At 43.2% G+C, this 19,523-nt stretch overlaps 1 protein-coding gene across 1 annotated transcript in view; it reads left to right on the forward strand.

The window, feature by feature from the left end:
- Positions 1 to 2,408: 2,408 nt before the first annotated feature.
- The window catches only part of tmem150aa (transmembrane protein 150Aa), a 31,443-nt gene continuing 14,328 nt past the window's right edge, over positions 2,409 to 19,523 (forward strand). The window contains exon 1 of the mRNA XM_084024165.1: positions 2,409 to 2,496. The gene's annotated coding sequence lies outside the window, so the exon portion shown is untranslated. The remainder of the gene's footprint in view (positions 2,497 to 19,523) is intronic.

Below are 19,523 nucleotides of genomic sequence, written 5' to 3' on the forward strand. Positions count from 1 at the left end.
CACACCTCCGCTACAGCGGACTGGTTCTCATTGGTTTAAAGTTCAATGACGTATGTTCAGGTCCGCACTCGGCGGCCACCTTGTGGTGAAATTATTTGCCTTTTTATTTTGGTCGCTTTGATCTCATGGCTGGATCTAAAGTTCTGTGCATTGTGCTGTGAGATGTGAGGTCTGCTACAAACATAGAATGATAATACAAATATACTGGGGAAAAAAAGAAGGGTGTGTGTGTGTGTGTGTGTGTGTGTGTGTGTGTGTGTGTGTGTGTGTGTGTGTGTGTGTGTGTGTGTGTGTGTGTGTGTGTGTGTGTGTGTGTGTGTGTGTGTGTGTGTGTGTGTGTGTGTGTGTGTGTGTGTGTGTGTGTGTGTGTGTGTGTGTGTTCAACAAATATAAACGCAACACTTTTGTTTTTGCTCCCATTTTTCATGAGATGGACTTAAAGATCTAAAATTCATTCCAGATACACAATATTACCATTTCTCTCAAACATTGTTCACAAATCAGTCTAAATGTGTGATAGTGAGCACTTCTGCTTTGCTGAGATAATCCATCCCACCTCACAGGTGTGCCACATCAAGATGCTGATCTGACATCATGATTAGTGCACAGGTGTGCCTTAGACTGTCCACAATAAAAGGCCACCCTGAAATGTGCATTTTTTTTTGCTTTATTGGGGGTCTGGGGACTCAGAACCAGTCAGTATCTGGTGTGACCACCATTTGCCTCATGCAGTGCAACACATCTTCTTCGCATAGAGTTTATCAGATTGTCAATTGTAGCCTGTGGAATGTTGGTCCACTCCTCTTCAATGGCTGTGCGAAGTTGCTGGATATTAGTGGGAACTGGTACACGCTGTCGTATACGCCGGTCAAGCACATCCCAAACATGCTCAATGGGTGTCATGTCCGGTGAGTATGCTGGCCATGCAAGAACTGGGACATTTTCAGCTTCCAAGAATTGTGTACAGATCCTTGCAACATGGGGCCGTGCATTATCTTGCTGAAACATGAGGTGATGTTCATGGATGTATGGCACAACAATGGGCCTCAGGATCTCATCACGGTATCTCTGTGCATTCAAAATGCCATCAATAAAATGCACCTGTGTTCTTCGTCCATAACAGATGCCTGCCCATACCATAACCCCACCACCACCATGGGCCACTCGATCCACAACATTGACATCAGCAAAGTGCTGACTGCCATCTGCCCTGAACAATGTAAACCGAGATTCATCCGTGAAGAGAACACCTCTCCAACGTGCCAGACGCCATCGACTGTGAGCATTTGCCAACTCAAGTCTGTTACGGCGACAAGCTGGAGTCAGGTCAAGACCCCGATGAGGACGACGAGCATGCAGTTGAGCTTCCCTGAGACGGTTTCTGACAGTTTGTGCAGAAATTGTTTGGTTATGCAAACCAATTGTTTCAGCAGCTGTCTGAGTGGCTGGTCTCAGACGATCTTGGAGGTGAACCTGCTGGATGTGGAGGTCCTGGGCTGGTGTGGTTACACGTGGTCTGCGGTTGTGAGGCCGGTTGGATGTACTGCCATATTCTCTGAAACGCCTTTGGAGACGGCTTATGGTGGAGAAATGAACATTCAATGCACGAGCAACAGATCTGGTTGACATTCCTGCTGTCAGCATGCAAATTGCACGCTCCCTCAATGCTTGTGGCATCTGTGGCATTTTGCTGTGAGACAAAACTGCACATTTCAGAGTGGCCTTTTATTGTGGGCAGTATAAGGCACACCTGTGCACTAATCATGATGTCAGATCAGCATCTTGATGTGGCACACCTGTGAGGTGGGATGGATTATCTCAGCAAAGCAGAAGTGCTCACTATCACACATTTAGACAGATTTGTGAACAATGTTTGAGAGAAATGGTAATATTGTGTATCTGGAATGAATTTTAGATCTTTAAGTCCATCTCATGAAAAATGGGAGCAAAAACAAAAGTGTTGCGTTTATATTTTTGTTGAGTGTATATATATATATATATACACACACACACACACACTTTATATATAACATATCCTCTTTGGTTTGCTGCTGTGTTCTATCGCTTGAACACCATAGTCACGTTGACTTTGTTGTCCGACTTTTCGGCTACGGTCTCTTTTAGAGCCCGCCCCCTCAGACACACTTGCAGCTCTCGTCGGCGTGATATGTCAAGTCAAGCCAAGACCATCCTGAACAAGCCTGTTACAATCTAGTTTCTTTTGTTTGTCTAAATACATTTCCCACTGCAGTGAATCTTCTGTATTTTGCTCTCATATTAAAACAATGCAACGAACAGAATTCCTTTTTGAAAGAAAAAATATTGTTTTGTAATAATATCTCCTAAAAGCCTTAATAGTAAAACTATCATTGTGTAATTATTTTGAAAAGCACAACCGGAAGTTATTTATGCCGCTAGCCTCGTCTGCTAAGAAAACGCTGTTTTTAAAGGGAAACCAAGGTTGTTCATGTCTGTGGTGGGCATAGCGGGTTGAAGGTAGGTCTAGTGTCCTTTTATATACCAACGGTTTCAACATCGTCAATGTTCTTGTCCAACTGTCCTTTGTTTAGCAGCGTATCGCTTATAGGTTAGCGGAAATCGAGATGCGGGCAAGTCAGGACAGCTGGTAAAGTGCACGCTAACTAGCTAGCTAGGTTGAAGCTAATAAGGCTAACGGTATCGTTGCCCTGTTCACGAGAGCAGCACCGAACTCAGCGATGATGCTCCGTGTGTTTGGCTGCAGTAGTCTGCTCGGGAGAAGTGTCCAGGTTGAATATGATGTTTATTGCTTTGCCAGTTTTATCGAGTCTTACAAGTACAGTGGCGAATATTTGGTCTGGATGACTGCGGGGGTTGGGGGTGTTATGGCCCCCCTCTACACGCTCATACACAAACACTCACTATGATTAACTCAGTATCTAGATGGTCCTGAGAGGTTAGTTATGAATATTCAAAATAAATAATACTAATACTGTATATCTGACTGACTGGAGCTACATCTGCTACCAGTTTGTGAACTTCCTAGAGTAACTCATTATTTGATCGTTACTGTCTCGTATGCTGTTGAGTTTATATCTTGTGTGTATATGCATGGTTATAACTGAGGTTGAAATTGTTTCTTTTATTAAAACATTAACAAATATAACTGTATATTAATTTTAGTTTTTTCTTTAAAATCAGAAATAGTACTAAGTACTCAAATCTAGTCTCATCTTGTGAGTTGTCACCAGTATAGAACTGGATGTATGCAGAGCAATGGACACCAGAGCCCACATTTTAATATTATTACATCTTAAGGGGCGTTCACACCAAACGCGATACGAAAATTTGCTTTACTCGCACGAGTTTGGATGCAGTTGTGTTTATTTGCGTTGCCTGGGCTAGGCGTGCCGGAGATGAGGCGGGACTTAACTCTCTGTACACACGGACAATAGGCGAATTCGACTTGATGTAGCCGCCTGCAGCGCTACCTAACGTGATGTATTGTGGGTTGAAAGCGATGCATGATGGCTAGAATTGTGTCCGACTTAGCAGCCGTCTGCAAAGACGTCGCAGGGCCATACCACGTGACCCAAAACATCGCGGGAACAAGTTTTTAAGAGCCGCTTCTTGCAGCGCTTGGCAGCGCGGTCTACGACGGCTGCAACCGGCTTGTCCACACCTCCGCTACAGCGGAATGGTTCTCATTGGTTAAAAGTTCAATGACGTGTGTTCAGGTCCGCACTCGGCAGCCACCTTGTGGTGAAATGATTTAATGATTTGCCTTTTTATGGTGGTCGCTTTGATGTCATAGCTTGATCTAAAGTTCTGTGCATTGTGCTGTGAGTAGGCCTATTTATTTGAGGTCTGGTTAATACAAACATAGAATGATAATACAAATATACTGAAAAAAAGAATGCCTTCTATATTCCGCCGTGTGTGTGTGTGTGTGTGTGTGTGTGTGTGTGTGTGTGTGTGTGTGTGTGTGTGTGTGTGTGTGTGTGTGTGTGTGTGTGTGTGTGTGTGTGTGTGTGTGTGTGTGTGTGTGTGTGTGTGTGTGTGTATATATATATATATATATATATATGTATATATATATAATCATATCCTCTTTGGTTTGCTGCCGTGTTCTATCGCTTGAACACCATAGTCACGTTGACTTTGTTGTCCGACTTGACGGCGTTTGGCTGCCGTCTCTTTTAGAGCCCGCCCCCTCAGACACCTGCAGCTCTCGTCGGCGTGATAAGTCAAGTCAAGTCAAGCCAAGACCATCCTGAACAAGCCTAAAGTTTCATCGTTCATGGCTGAAATAACCACTATTACTGCTTTGTACATGTTGTGGAAGTCCCAGCTACACCAGGAAACTAAACGGCGTCCAGAGTTCATCACTTTACCCGGGGGCGCTTGGTGGATTTCATAGAGCTGTATTCAGGCGATATGTAGCAAGCCAGATTTTGGCTGCTTCACTATAGTAGTAGCTATGCTCTGAAATCAAAACACGTCGTTGTGATTTAATTGCAATAAACAAGTGTGCCGAATGTAACGGCGATTGGTAGAAAGTCTGAAGTCATCGTTTGTTAAGTCAAGACGAAACGCAAATAACATACTATCGTAAAGCGACGGGAGATCACCAACGCAAGTGTTTTGCCAGCAGTGCTATCAAATGTGATGTTGAGAGCAAATGTCCGCATCCTCACTGTGACTCCAGGTCTGTTTAATTTTGTCCATGCAGACGGAGGAGCTTGTATAGTGGCCAAACCCTCGGTGAAACAGCGGAGAGATGCTGGATGAAGTGCTGTGACGTTAATTACACTAAAACAGTGTTTTTTCTTTTCTTTCAGCTTAGATGCGGTGACGAACGCTTATAATTTTAGAGAAAACATTGATTTTTATAAATTGTATCCTGATTTTGACAAACATTTTTACTGGCGATTCCATTTTCATTGTTAGGTTCCATGATTCCGTCCGCGTTTTCCGCAAAGCTGAAATCACGGGGCCCTAAACATGTCTTGTGCTGCTTGATGTCTGAATAAAAATGCAAAAAAAGATTATCTTCATTTTTATGGACTTTTATGGTTGCAAGCCATTAAACTGACTGACTGGAGTGATTGAATAATCCTGAATTCTTGTTTCTGCAGAGCTCATCAGGGCTCCAGGCTATTTTTTTACATTGGTTGCACTAGTGCACAGCATTCAATCCAACTTGTATTGCATTAGTAATGAGCAGCAATAATGAAAAGTGATTAAAGCAACACTAAAGAGTATTTAGTGCCTTAAAATAATGTTTCCAAAATAGTTTCAGTGGTTCATCACCTCAAAACCGGGTGAACGGCACTTCAGCATTCGCTCTGCAGCCCTCTATTGGCTGTAACCGCACTATGTAACTTTGCCTCGTCGGGTAGCGGTTTTGTAGTTCTAATGAGACTACGAATTTGACCTGCTTTCGGGAAGCGTTACAAAAGCCAGTAGGTGGAGGCTCTGCTTGGAGATCAGTGGGAGAACACCTGGCAGGTGCGTGGAAGGTACTTTGCAGCTAGGTAGTTTTTAAATTGGCGTCATGGCAGAGCCTGCAAAGAAAAGGAGGAGTATAATGTCCGATGAGGCGAAGAAAAGAAAACAGGAGCATGACAAAAAAAGAGCTCGTACGAGAGTGAATATCGGACCGGCTCACACTCGTTGGCGAGAGCTGAAGGAGGCTACAAAATGCAAGACGGATGGTGACTTGGCTTTGTTGCTGCTGGACTTGTAAATAATACCAGTAACCTTTTTTTTCCAACAGTGTGCATCTGTGTACAATACATTGTTGATTATTTTATTGGCTCATGTTAGCTAAGGCGTTAGCTATTGTGCTAATATATATGTAACTATCGCTATGGCTCATGTTGGCTAATCTTAGCTAAGGCGTTAGCTACTCTACCTTGTCACTGGACATCGTTCAAATCGTTCATCGTTTCCAGAGCCGGTTCTGCATACAAACAAATAATGTGCATGCGACGGTAGGCTGCTACTGTAAATTATTTACGACGGCAGTAATGGACAATTCCCTTCCAACCTGTAGGGGGACCGAAGAGGAAAAGTTCTTAAGTGTTGCTTTAACAGAATATTTTGTTCATTCATAAATGGACTAACAGTGCCGCCGCGAGTGTCTGAGGTTGCCGGTGTGTAAAGTGCGGTTACCCCGCTGCCGAGCGGGCCGATGCCGTCATGACTAGGGATGCAAATTATTGAGTAATTCATTAATCGATAGTTGTTTCATCTTATCGATCGATTAATTGATAAGCGGCAATTCTTCTGAGAAGCTGAATTTCCCTCTGAATAGGTTCCATCTACTGTGTACGTAACATAAAATGCTATCTTCCTTATGATATAAAGAAAAATGCAAATCGTATTTTGAATAATTTCATTTTAATGCATCATTTGGGGAATTTTGAGAACCAAAATATGACATATCGTTTCCTGACCAATTTCTTACAAACTGCTGGTTTTGATCCAAATGTTGACATACTAAATGGGGTTGAGGAGTTTAAGCATTCAAGAAAAGATGAAAAAAAAAATGACTAAAACACAGTGCTGAGCCTACACTATTAGTTTGTTTTGGTTTTGACTGAAGCCCCGTTCACATACGTCGCTACTCGCCCATCTCTGAGCGACAGCTGTCAATGAATGTGAATGTGTTCTAGCGGAATGTGGCCAGGACAGGACAAAGCTGGTATTTCCTTGCCGAAGATGTTAATGATGCACAGCAAATTCGCTTGTGGTTTAAGAGTCGTGTAAATATACGAGACGAGCAAAAGTTCACCTTTACAGTTATTTTGAAGCCTCGAGCTAATCGGATTTCGCTCATTTAATACGTCACACGGCCAGCGGCGCCGTGACAGCGTTTTTTGGCTCTCCTTTTCATGATTACGGCAGAATCTTCTGTGTAAAAAGGCTGAATGTTTCAGTCGGGAGGGGCTGCTGTGGCAATGCGACACCTATTGGTTAAAGTCAGCATACTGGCCGGTCCGGTATTTGGCTTAATATCAAACCGGTTTGAAAATGTTTAAACCAGACCAAGCCTAGTTAGACAGCCCATCCTCTGCTGGATAACCATAGAAGGCATCCAGATGATCCACATTCTTTGTGGTCACATGTGAGCGTGCTGCTATAGAACGGTCACTTCCTGACACCAGTTTGGCTCTGCCCACAAAATACTTCATTGGTGTTACAAACACAAAAAAGGTCTATTTGGCGACCCTCTTTAAAAGCTCCTGCTGTGACCCACCTGTGGAACCAGTATTTGGGAATGATTGGTATTGACAACCTGGGTCATTCCGTGTCATTTCATCACATTTCTGAAAATCTCCCCACCTGACCATCTCAGAATGTCCTGAAAAAAATCAAGTACAAAGACACACTTGTTAATAGGACAAATCCAAAATATTAGGTCTCTACTGTCAACAGTTTTCTTATGAAACATCATTGAATGAAGGGTAGTTTAGACGGTTTTTGGCATCATACTCTGAAAAGCCATTTTTAAACAGCAATATCTGGAAAACGATCTCACCTGTGGCCTTCAAATTTTCTACAGTGTACCTGTTACTAATAGACCCCAGACATGAAATATCAGGGGTGTAGCTCAATGATAACCTAGTATGGTAGGTACTTAAAATGTGGCTTGTTGAAATAAAGTAGTACATTTGAAGAGTGGCTGAGCCCCCATTTTTGCAGATAAAAGACTTCTATCACTTCTGCCTCTATCTCTGGTGTTAGCTTAAACATTCTACAAAATATGGTCTCTCTCAGATGATTAGTTTCACAGATATTAAGGCTCAAAAATGGAAGTAAACACATCTTTGCCAAACTTCAGAGTCATATTCCAAAAAACTGACAAGTATCAGGTCCAAACTTACTTTTTTTGAAAGAACATATTCTTGTTAAAATCATATTAAAAAATCGGGAGGGTGTTTTGCCTCAATTTCTCGCAGTGATTTTTTTAAAATCCTGTTATTGGTGGGGTTTTTGTGGCCGGTTTTGGTACTGCATGTCCCAACAGCCTACCAGTAAACATCACAGGAGGGCAATTCAATTGTGTTTTTTTTACCATTTACCAAAGACTTATATGTGACTGAATGGACTTCGTGGGAACAACACCACTCTAGCACTGACTCAAAACAGTGGACAGGAGAATGCTAGAACCCAGCTAACTAGCAATAATGAACCTATGAAGAAACGGGAGAACCCTGTACACAGTAATAAATCTACCAGCAATAATCCTCTCTGGAACACATTTGGTGCGAAGCCAAAGAGAAGACCATCTCCCTGCGACAAGGGAGAACAGATAACTGGCAGGACCCAGCGCCCCGATATCTGTGATCTGACCGGCTGGCCTGCGTTACCATCTCCATCCAGGCACATCGCCTCCTCAACCCCACTGCTTCGTAGGACGCAGCAGCGGACAGCTGGGAAGAGGAGCGCTACCAAGAAACCTCCCCAGCAAACAACTGTTCAGCTAAAGCACAGGTTTACTCCACTGCTGCAGGACCATGGATCCCCTTCTGATTGCCTGGATACCCCCCCCACCACCACGCAGCAGGGTAAGACCTGCTAACTTAAAGCCACAGAGAACGCCAACGACAGGGCCTGAAAATCTGATTGTGGGTGACTTTTCTGTAAAAGATATGAAAAGCAGCAATAACACCAAAGTACTCTGCTTTCCGAAGGATATGGTGTCTGACTTGGAAAAGAATCCTGGAAATTATGGCTGCACACCCAACTGTGAAAAATATAATTCTGCACATTGGTTTTAATGACATTGAAAAACCACAATCAAGAGAGTTGAGAGAGGACTTCAATAAACTCTTTGAAACAGTCAGCTCTGTGAATGCTGAGGTTTTTATCAGTGGCCCTCTGCCCCCGATCGGGAGAGGAGCTGAGACATTCAGTAGACTGTTTTGGCTCAACAAATGGCTCTCAACTGCAACTCTTGCTCACTCAATGCATTTTATTGACAATTTCAGCTTTTTCTGGGACCGCAGGCATCTTTTTAAGACAATCGGACTTTGCCTAAATAAGCTGGGAGCAAAGCTATTCGTTACCAACATACCAACTGTGTCATCCATCTGTCAACACTGCCAAGGACAAGAGACGAGAGGAACCAACAAAAGAGGGAAGACAAAACACAGATTGTCAGAAACATCGAAGGAGGACTGAATGTGGATCCCCCAGGGTTCAGCAGTAGACCGCATTATCAGCTGGACCCAAGGTCGCCTACATCAAAACATGGCACCTTCTGCATTCCTGTTGTGACAACCAAGAGAGTAAGCATTGGGAAACATGAACACACTGCTAACCTAAATCTCATTCCTGTTCTCTCAAAATCAAAGTCAACCTCAAAGCCTGTCAATAACACCATCAGGATGGGTCTGCTAAATGTTAGGACTCTTAATAACAAATCATTTTTAGTTAATGATTTTATTACCACTTCTAAACTTGATTTTATGTTTTTAACTGAAACATGGCTAGAACAAAATAACAGTGCAAGCATTCTGATCGAGACAGCACCCCCCAACTATAATTTTATTGATGTATGAAGATCTGGGAAAAGAGGTGGAGGGGTTGCTGCTATATTTAAAAATACATTTCAGGGGAAACAGATGTCACTTGGTGTTTTTCCATCATTCGAATACCTTTGTGCTGTGTTCAAATCCTCTCCCAGAGTTCTCCTGTTAATTATTTACAGGCCACCTAAATATTCGTCAACATTTTTCGATTATTTTACTGAATTATTGTCTAGCATCTCCACTGACTTTGACTGCCTAGTTATAACTGGTGACTTTAATTTTCATATTGATGATTTGAATGACAATGGTGCAAAATAACTTTTTACTATTCTAGACACATTTGACCTTTCTCAACATGTGAAAGAGGCTACTCATTTTTTTTCTTGTTTGGCTGTGTGTAGGTAGGCTACCAGTATGTTCATGTCCCTTTTAAGACGCTCGGCTGTACTGTACTACGTATACAGCGTGTGCAGTCACGTGACTCCACCCCATCCAGTCTGTAACAAGAAGGGAAAGTGTGGGTGAGACGAAAATTGAGCCCGCCGGTTTAAACGATGAAGCGGCTGCTGCCGCGGCAGCCGAAGTAAAGGTGCGTGTCCACAGGCAGCGGTGTTTCCCCGCGTCCCATTCATTGTCTATGTGAAAAGCTGTGCAATGCATTCTGGTAGCGTTGCGGCGAATGTCGAGAGACGGCGCGCGAGTTGGCCGCTTCTCATTTGCCTAAAGTTGAAGTCGAATCTACTTTATGCTAATCAGAGGCGCCGGGCTCGACTCGCCGCCTCGGGAACGCTCGCGAACGCTCGCAAAAAAGTGTTGTTTAAAGGAGAGCGCCTGTCAATCATCCTCTAGTGGCAGCCCACCAAGCGTGCAATACTGGGAAGCGGCGCGTCCACACGCGTTTAATATCGCCCCTGTGGACACGTACCTTAAATCTGGTCGAGGAGGAAGAGCACCTCGTTCCCAAAAGAAATGCGTCATCGATCGTTTGGCAACATTTTGGGTTCAGCGAGGACGATGTCGATCAGAAAAATGTGAAATGTAAACTGTGCCTAAAGACTGCCTTTGCACAAGTCATTGTTTACTTTTCCAGTGGCAAATATGAAATGTATTTTGTTTACAAGGGATGCAACTTGTTTCTCCCGTTATAGAGAACCTGATTACTTGACAACTCCATATTTTGAATTTGTTTATAGAGACTGTATTTTTAATACTTTGTTATTTTATACTACCAAATAAATAATATAAATCTTAACTACAGTGTAGTTTTACAGTCCTTTAAAGTGGCATTCTTTTAGCCGCGCGGGGGGTTACTTATCGTTCATTTATCGTTATCGAGGTGAGTTCCTCAATATATCGTGATATTGATTTGAGGTCATATCGCCCAGCCCTACTTGTAAAGATAAAAAAAAAAACCTTACGATTTTAACTCTAAAACACATTAAAGTATTATTAATTGATTAAATATTTCTTTCTTTCGTAGGTGACCATGGTATAAGCGGGATAATGCCCTTCGAGGTGTCCATTAACACAAAATTGAATGGACTTCGCCGAAGCAACCGTCTGACGTGATCACGCCTCGGCGTCGTCCATGGTATAATCTGTCTTTATTTTACATGGACAACATTCAGTTTAAAAGATTTTCGAGAGCTTGCGGAAGGCAGCGGCGCACCGTCTCTCCACACTCACCGTGAGTCGAATGCATTGCAGGGCATACCGTAAATCCTTTAATATAGAACTCAGCCAAAATCTTCGCGACGCGAACCTGACTGAATGAATGGGAAGGGTGGAAATAACGCTGCCTGTCGACACTTGCCCCGGCCAATGTGACTGGCCGGTAATAGAATACAGGTCAGTATTAGAGGATTTACGGTATATATATATATTTTTTAAAATAGATAAAATAATAGTTAAAAAAAAATGTCTCCCCTTATCACCCGCGGGCCGGATGTGACGTACAGTTGGGCTGGGTCCGGCCCGCGGGCCGTAACCCTGGCATCCCTGCTCTAGTGGAAACGATGACGCATCTAAAATCATCCACCTGCTGCCTTGATGCTTTACCTACCAACTTTTTAAAGAATGTTTTGCCTATCAATAGACGTATTGCAAATAGTTGATAACTATTCAATCAGGCAATTTCCCAAAGGCCTTCAAAACTGCAGTCATTAAACCTCTTCTAAAAAAGCAGAGCCTAGATGCCTCTATTATCAACAACTACAGACCAATTTCAAATCTACCCTTCATAAGTAAAATAATTGAGAAACTTGTCCTTAGGGCTGGGGGTAAACGATTATTTTTAAAACGATTAATCGGGCGATTATTTTATCGATTAGTCGACTAATCTAATGACTAATTGGACGATTAGTCTAACGATTATTTTTTTGTTGTTCGATTAATAAAAACCATAATGTATCAAATAAATACCAAAAAAACGTAATAATAGTTTCTTAAACAACACTGTTTTGCACAGCAAAATAAAAAAATATAGAATAAAATTATACAAAACAAAAAATATAGAATACAATTATACAAAATAGGCCAGCCTGTTTACTCTTACAGTCCAACAGAAATCTCTCCTCTACAAAATTACAAAAGATAAAAAAAACAAACACTGTGCTGTACACAGTACAGAAATTACTGATTGTTTAACACAATATAACAGTCCCAACATAGAACCTGATGCAAAATGAAACTAACTAAAAGCCCGTAGAGTACTCTATCTACACAGTGAACATTTTGTTGATGAGGTGCTCATTTTAATGTTTTCAATGCTCATAAAAACATTCATTCATTCATGAACAGAGCGCACCAGCTTACGTGCAGCGCTGGCCTGGACATTGCTTGGCTCCGTTAGTTGACATTAGCGTACTAGCGTAGCTTCACAATACATGCTATAAGCTGGCTAACGCTAGTCTAATGTTGTTTGACTCGTAAACGACCACAACATGAATTAGCTCTCTGTGCAGTTTGTTCGTGCCGGGTTAGTAGCGGCTAGATAGCTGTGTTCTGCAGCCATAAGCTAGCTACCATTCCAGCCAACATTTAATGCTAACAAACGTTAACTAACACACAGCTGTCTAGCCGCTAGTAGCGAGCTAACATTAACTACTAACGAACCAAACACGAACAAACTGCACGGAGAGCTAAGATAGTTAGCTAGCACTACCGAAGTGCACAGAACTCAAGCTGCACAACACACTACACAAACGTGAAATTAATTTAGCCAAAGTTAGTACTCCACGAGAGACAAGGGGGTGTCTCCGCTGTGAGTGACTCTACGAGTAGTATTCAGTGAGAACGCGACGGGCGATGGGCGAGTAGTGACATATGTGAATGCGGCTTTAGATGCTCCAACATCGCTGTTGTGCTGGTGTGGTATGCCAACTCCATTTGGCAAAGACTGCAAATAACGGCGCCTTTGCGCTTGGGACTAAATGTATTTATTTGAGCTTTTTGCAGGGCTTTGTTGGCAATCCTGTGAGGAGGTCGCATTTTCAGTCTCCATTCTGCAAAGTGCGATTGTGAACCGTTTGTTTTGGGTGACCCACGTGTGCGCCTGTAGCGATGAGTACTTCATCGACTCATCGCTACAGGCCTACTTGTCCTACAACAACTAAATCATTTCCTGGCTTCAACTGGCTGCCACAACAACTTCCAGTCAGGATTTCGAGACCGAGACGGCCCTTATTAAAGTTGTAAATGACTTCAATATTAATGCTATTAGACCTCAGTGCTGCATTTGACACTGTCGTCCACTCAATACTTTTGGACAGGTTGGAAAACTGGGTGGGGCTCTCAGGCACAGTCTTAAGCTGGTTCAAGTCATATCTACAAGATCGGAACTATTTTGTTTCCATTGGTGACTTTGTATCAGAACCTACCAATGTAATATGTGGAGTCCCCCAAGGTTCAAACTTGGGACCGACTTTATTCAACATCTACATTTTCCCACTAGGAGAAATCATGCAAAAATAATAACATTGACCACCATTGCTATGCTGATGACACCCAAATCTATGTAGCGCTATCACCAAACGACTATCGCCCCATAGATCTTCTGTGCCAGTGCATTGAGCAAGTCAAACACTGGAAAACTTCCTACAACTAAATGAGGACAAAACTGAGAATTGTTTTTGGTGCTAAAAAAGAGAGGTTTAAAGTAATTCAACCCCTTCACTCTCTGTCCCTGAAAACCTCAAATAAAACCAGAAATATTGGGGTTATTATGGATTCTGATTTACATTTCGACAGTCACATCAAATCAGTAACAAAATCAGCCTACTATCACCTCAAAAATGTAGCAAGACTTAGAGGGCTCATGTCAGCTCAAGACTTAGAAAAACTTGTACATGCAAATTTACTAGTAGGCTAGACTACTGTAGGGTTGCACGGTATACCGGTACTAATTTGGTACCGGGGTACTGAGGAATTTTAAAACGGTACTATATTGCATTTGGATGGGACCGGTACTTGCAGCGCCGCCGGCAGCGCCCGCAACAGCGCGGCAAACTCGCCACGTGACGTCACCGCGTTGTAACTACAGCTGAGAGGACGAGCAGCAAGCCGGATTTTGGGGAGAAAAAAGAAAAAGCAAGCAAACCAGAGGAAACAGCTAGCAAGTTAGCAAGCAGCGTGGACTGGAGCAACAAACCGAGCAGGAGGAAAGCTTGGGGAGAGAGACGTTGGAGAGAGAGAGAGAGAGAGAGAGAGGAGCACGGAGGGGAGACTGGCTGCTGAAACTGTCACCACGCCTCAACTTGTGGACAAACCAGGGGCGCGAAGTGCGATATGGCCATCCTTTAGCTTAAAAACAAATGCGCAAGGCGAGGCAGTTAACGTCGATGCACCACTGTGTAAACAGTGTTTAAAAACATGGATGGCTAATGGCGGAAACACCTCCGACTTAGCCAAACACTTAAAGGAACAAGCACCCAGACCTGTACACTGAGCTCAGAAAAATAGAGCTGGTTTATATATATTATTGTATTTATATTTTCACATTTTTAAAATTGTGTGCATTAGAAAAGCTTGTCTTTGTGGTATTTTATTTTATTTACTGATTAATATGTTATTGTTATAAGATTTTCTATTAAAATTAAAACTGCGAGCAGTGATGAACGGGCCCTCGCATGGCACGTAACTCGGTTAGTGGTACGACCGCCTGACATGTCGGACCGCCTGGCCTGGCCACCACCACGGCGCGGGTCGTCCCCGGCCACCGCCACGGCTGGCGCCTGTCGTCCCCGGCCACCGCCACGCCGCAGGTCGTCCCCGGCCACCGCCACGGCTGGCGCCTGTCGTCCCTGGCCATTGCCACGCAGCCGGTTGTCCCTTGCCTGAATCGTCGCGTCGATCACCGTATCAGACGATTAAAGTTGTCGTGCTCGCCTGGGGTGCAAAGTTCCACGACACTGGGACCGTGTATATAATAGTTATAATAATAGTTTTGATGTTTATGGAAAAGGTTCAACTGAAAGCTGTCTGAGGTAGACAATGTACAAAGTCATTAGCAGGTGTGGAAAGTTTTATGACGGTTGATCTGGTGGAAAGCAGACTGGAACTGCATTAAACAGACAGAAGCTCCTTCCATTCACTGTCTGTTTACAGTCACAGAGCTGACAACCTTCTCCATGTCTCACTGATAGACCTCTGCCTCCCCCTAGTGGTTGCTGCCTGTGAGTGAGAGGAATGAGTGAGTTAAGCAGTGGGTTTTAAACATTATTTTTGCCCACTTCATGTTGACTTTAGGCGGTGGGTCCAAGAGGATTTTTTGTACATCTCCACATAGTCTATCTAGCAAAAAATATTTCATGCACGTACGCCCAACCTAAAGGGCGGGCTGTGTAAATGGCATAAAATCAGTCACATTTCATGTTGCCATTAGGTGGCGCTCTGATTGTGAGTCAATATTGCAGTGCAGACTCGTTCAGGCTGGGACTCTTATCAAACGAGAGAAGTTTGAACCAGATCGGACAATGGTCACTGAAGTTATAACAGTTTAGAGTGTTGTAAAAGCATGACATTCATCCGCGTTCGTGGCGTCGTCCTGGTCACGGCCTTAGACTTATGTAAGACCTTTCGATGATTTTGCATCGTTGAGGCCTCTAGAACAGTCTCAGCGAGTTTGGCATGAATCGGATCAACGGTGTAGGAGGAGTTCGTTAAAATACAAAGCCTACAATTGGCTAAAATGGCCAAACATTTTTGGCCATTGGAGTTTTTTTTGTGGCCGATTACGAGACCTTTAAAATGTCTCAATTTTCGCCAGTCCCCATGTGCATGAAATTTTTTTTCAACTTCTGAATATGAGGCCTCCAAAAAGGTTTTAGGTTTTTTGATTCCTTGTTTGTGTTGAGATTTAAATAAAGAAAAGAAATCCTCATTTATCTTTAGCTTTTTTTTTCCTTTCTTTTTTTCATATCTTTATTTCTGTTTCTAGTCATTGACTAAATGTTAAGAAATTAACAGTGTATATATGAACTATATACACTGTTAATTTGTATCCGATTAATCGATGGAATAATCGGTAGATTACTCAATTACAAAAAGATTTGACAGCTGCAGCCCTACTCTAGATATTATTGATGCTGATGGTGTTGGACTATTTGGCACCTGCTTCATTCTTCTTAGAACCCAGATTTAGAAAATGGCAAATTCAGTCAGAAAGCAACAGACGGACTTAGACAGTGGAGTGGCATAGTTTACGGATAAGTTGTAGGAAAATTACAAACATCCATTACATGTACTCTTAGCTTAGCTCCTATTGTAACCTTTCAAACATGGACAATTAGAAAGTCCTCAGCTAATGAGCAAAAGATGGTGCATGCATGACTTCAGTACAGAATTTGATCTCGTACAGCGGTTCCCAAACTTTTTTTTGCAGCACACCCCCTTCTATGTCCCAACCGGGTTGACACACTCCCAATCCCCCCTTCAAAAAGAAGGTGTTTCCAGGCAGCGGTGTTTCACCGCGTCCCATTCATTGTCTATGTGAAAAGCCGTGCAATGCATTCTGGTAGCGTCGCTGCGAATGTCGAGAGACGGCACGCGAGTTGGCCGCTCCTCATTTGCATAAAGTTGAAGTTGAATCTACTTTATGCTAATCAAGGCGCCGGGCTCGACTCGCCGCCTCGGGAACGCTCGCGAACGGTAGCGAACGGTCGCGAAAATCTTCTAAACTGAATGTTGTCGATCTAGGATGATTGACAGGCGCTCTCCTTCATACAATCACGCGCACACTTCATGGCTGCACCTGATTGGACGATCGCTTTCACAGCTGTCCTGTCTGCTCCGGAGTTCACGCAGACCAACATGGCGGCTCGTTTGGAAACTTTCTCTTATTTTACGAAAATAGTTCACCGAAAGGTGTTTCTGAAAACATTTTAAGCGAGAAATAAGCTATGCAGTTGCTGAATCTGTCTTTATTTTAGATCGACAACATTCAGTTTAGAAGATTTTCGCAAGCGCTCGCGAGCGTTCCTGAGGCGGCGAGTCGAGCCCGGCGCAATGAATGGGACGCGGGGAAACACCGCTGCCTGTGGACACGCACCATCTTTCCAAACACTCAACTGCAGGCGGCTTCCTCCACTGAATCACGTGTTGTAAAGACGCTTTACCATAGGTTGAGGGAGGAGGCAGCGGCAGTGCTGCGTTTGGGGGCGCTTCAAAAAATCCGGAAGGAAATAGGAGCATTTGTGATGCAGCTCGAGATATAAAATGTTTCAGAATCGCTGTGTGTAGAAATGAGATCACGTGTATGTGTGAATCGAGATCGCGATTTTTTAACAATTTTTTGTGCAGCCCTACGCACAAGCTTCCACTTTTAAGAGGATGAGTCGAGTGACAGACACCAGCTCAGTAACAGACAGCACGATTTTTGACCTTAATATTATATTTTCAGCCACGTAAAAGAAAAATTGCAGCAATATTAAATGACTGTGAAGCTAACATAAACATCATCATAACACAACGGTTATGGAAATTAGAACGACAGTACATTGAATTAAATTGCAATGAAGTTACAAACGATCCACAACATTAAAGAGCATAGGCTCAGAAACATAAAATAAAATAAAAGAGGATCCATCTGGAACTTTTCAACTGCAGCGCAAAAGTGGCTCAGCCTGCAGCGAGAGAGGGAGAGAGAGAGAGAGAGACAGAGGGAGGGGGGGTGGGAGACGGGGAGGAGGATGTGTGAGTATTCCCAGTAGGCCTATTTGTAGCAGTAATATCAATACCGACAAATACTTACCCATATTAATGCGATGGGTGGGCTTGCATCTTGGCACAAAGCGAAGTTTGGTGCAATGGAAGACAGTTTAAAGGGGCTGCACGGTGGACGGCAAGAGGGTCCCGGGTTCGATTCCCGGGTCGGCCCGGGTTCCTTCTGTGTGGAGTTTGCATGTTCTCCCCGTGTGAGCGTGGGTTCTCTCCGGGTTCTCCTGCTTCCTCCCACAGTCCAAAGACATGCAGGATGGGGATAGGTTCATTGATGACTCTAAATGTCCCGTAGGTGTGAATGTGAGTGTGAATGGTTGTTTGTCTCTATATGTCAGCCCTGTGATAGACTGGCGACCTGTCCAGGGTGAACCCTGCCTTCGCCCAATGATAGCTGGGATCGGCTCCAGCCCCCCCGTGACACTGAATACAGGATAAGCGGTAGACAATGGATGGATGGAAGACAGTTTAAGCCTCAAATCCTTCTCAACAGCATCCAGTCTTTGCCTATGTTTAGTTTGAACTGCTGCCAGAGCAGAGAAACCAGCCTCGCAGAGATAAGTGGTGGCAAAGGGCATCAACTCTCAAGGCTTGCTTTGCCAGGACTGTGTATGATGTCGGTGACTCGGCCCAGAGTGGCTTTCGTTTGAATTCGTTTATGTTTCAGTCATAATAAATTAAATTATAGTTTTTTGATTTAAAATAAAGGGATTACAAAGGAAATGTTTATTGTTCATGTTTTTATTGTAGGCTATGGAAAAATCTCACTTAAAAAACAACACTGTAGCCTAATTGTGTAATATTTTTACACCAGACCGCCATTACATTGGGAATCCCTGGTCTAGGAATCCATGGCTCAGTAGAGCTGTGACTCTGTCAGCCTGGCTACAGTACTGAGAAGTAATCTAGGGTTGTTTTTATTTTCCTCTATTAAAGATGACTAGTAGGCTGCTCTGGTATTACGGAGAGCCTTCTTATATGTTTTAAGACTGTCTTGCCAGACTAGGCGGGATTCTTCCAGTTTGGTGGAGCACCAGATGATTTCAAGATTATGCCATTTTTTTACATTTACGAGTTTGGGAGTTATACCAGGGAGCTAACTTCCTATGTTTTATAGTTTTCTGTTTTAGAGGAGCAACAGAGTGGAGAGTCGTTCTCAGTAGGCTTCCAGATTCATCTATAAGAGAATCGATCTGGGAGGGACTAGATTAACATAGAAGTCCTCTGTTCCATTATGACATGGAAGGGAACTCAAGATTGGTGGCTCTAACCGATAGTCACCGAGAGTAGTAGCGGAGCGAAGTCCAGCAGCAATAATTCAAAGGTTATCAAGTAATGGTCAGATAAAGAAGAATTTTGAGGAAAGATTATTACGTTTTTGATTTCAACGCCATAAGATAAGACGAGGTCGAGGGTGTGGCTATGACAGTGAGTCGGTTTATGTACACTCTGACTAAGCCAATAGAATCTATTAATGAAGTAAACGCTACACTAAGTAGGGCCCTGTGATTTCAGCGATGCGGAAAACACGGACGGAATCACGGAATCTGACGATGAAAATGGAATCAACTCTAAAACGTGGCATTTGTCAAAATCTGGATACAATTTTTAAAAATCAATGTTTTCTCTAACATAAGTTTGTCACCGCACCTAAGCTGAAAGAACAGAAAAAAACACTTTGTCGAGAGTCTCTATTGTATTTTAGTGTAATTAACGGACACACCGCTTCACCCAGCGCCTCTGCTCTCTCTGTTTCACCAAGGGGTGGGGCCATAGACGTTGCACCCC

Source organism: Eutrigla gurnardus, assembly GCF_963514095.1.
Source record: "Eutrigla gurnardus genome assembly, chromosome: 13".
Classification (NCBI taxonomy): domain Eukaryota; kingdom Metazoa; phylum Chordata; class Actinopteri; order Perciformes; family Triglidae; genus Eutrigla; species Eutrigla gurnardus.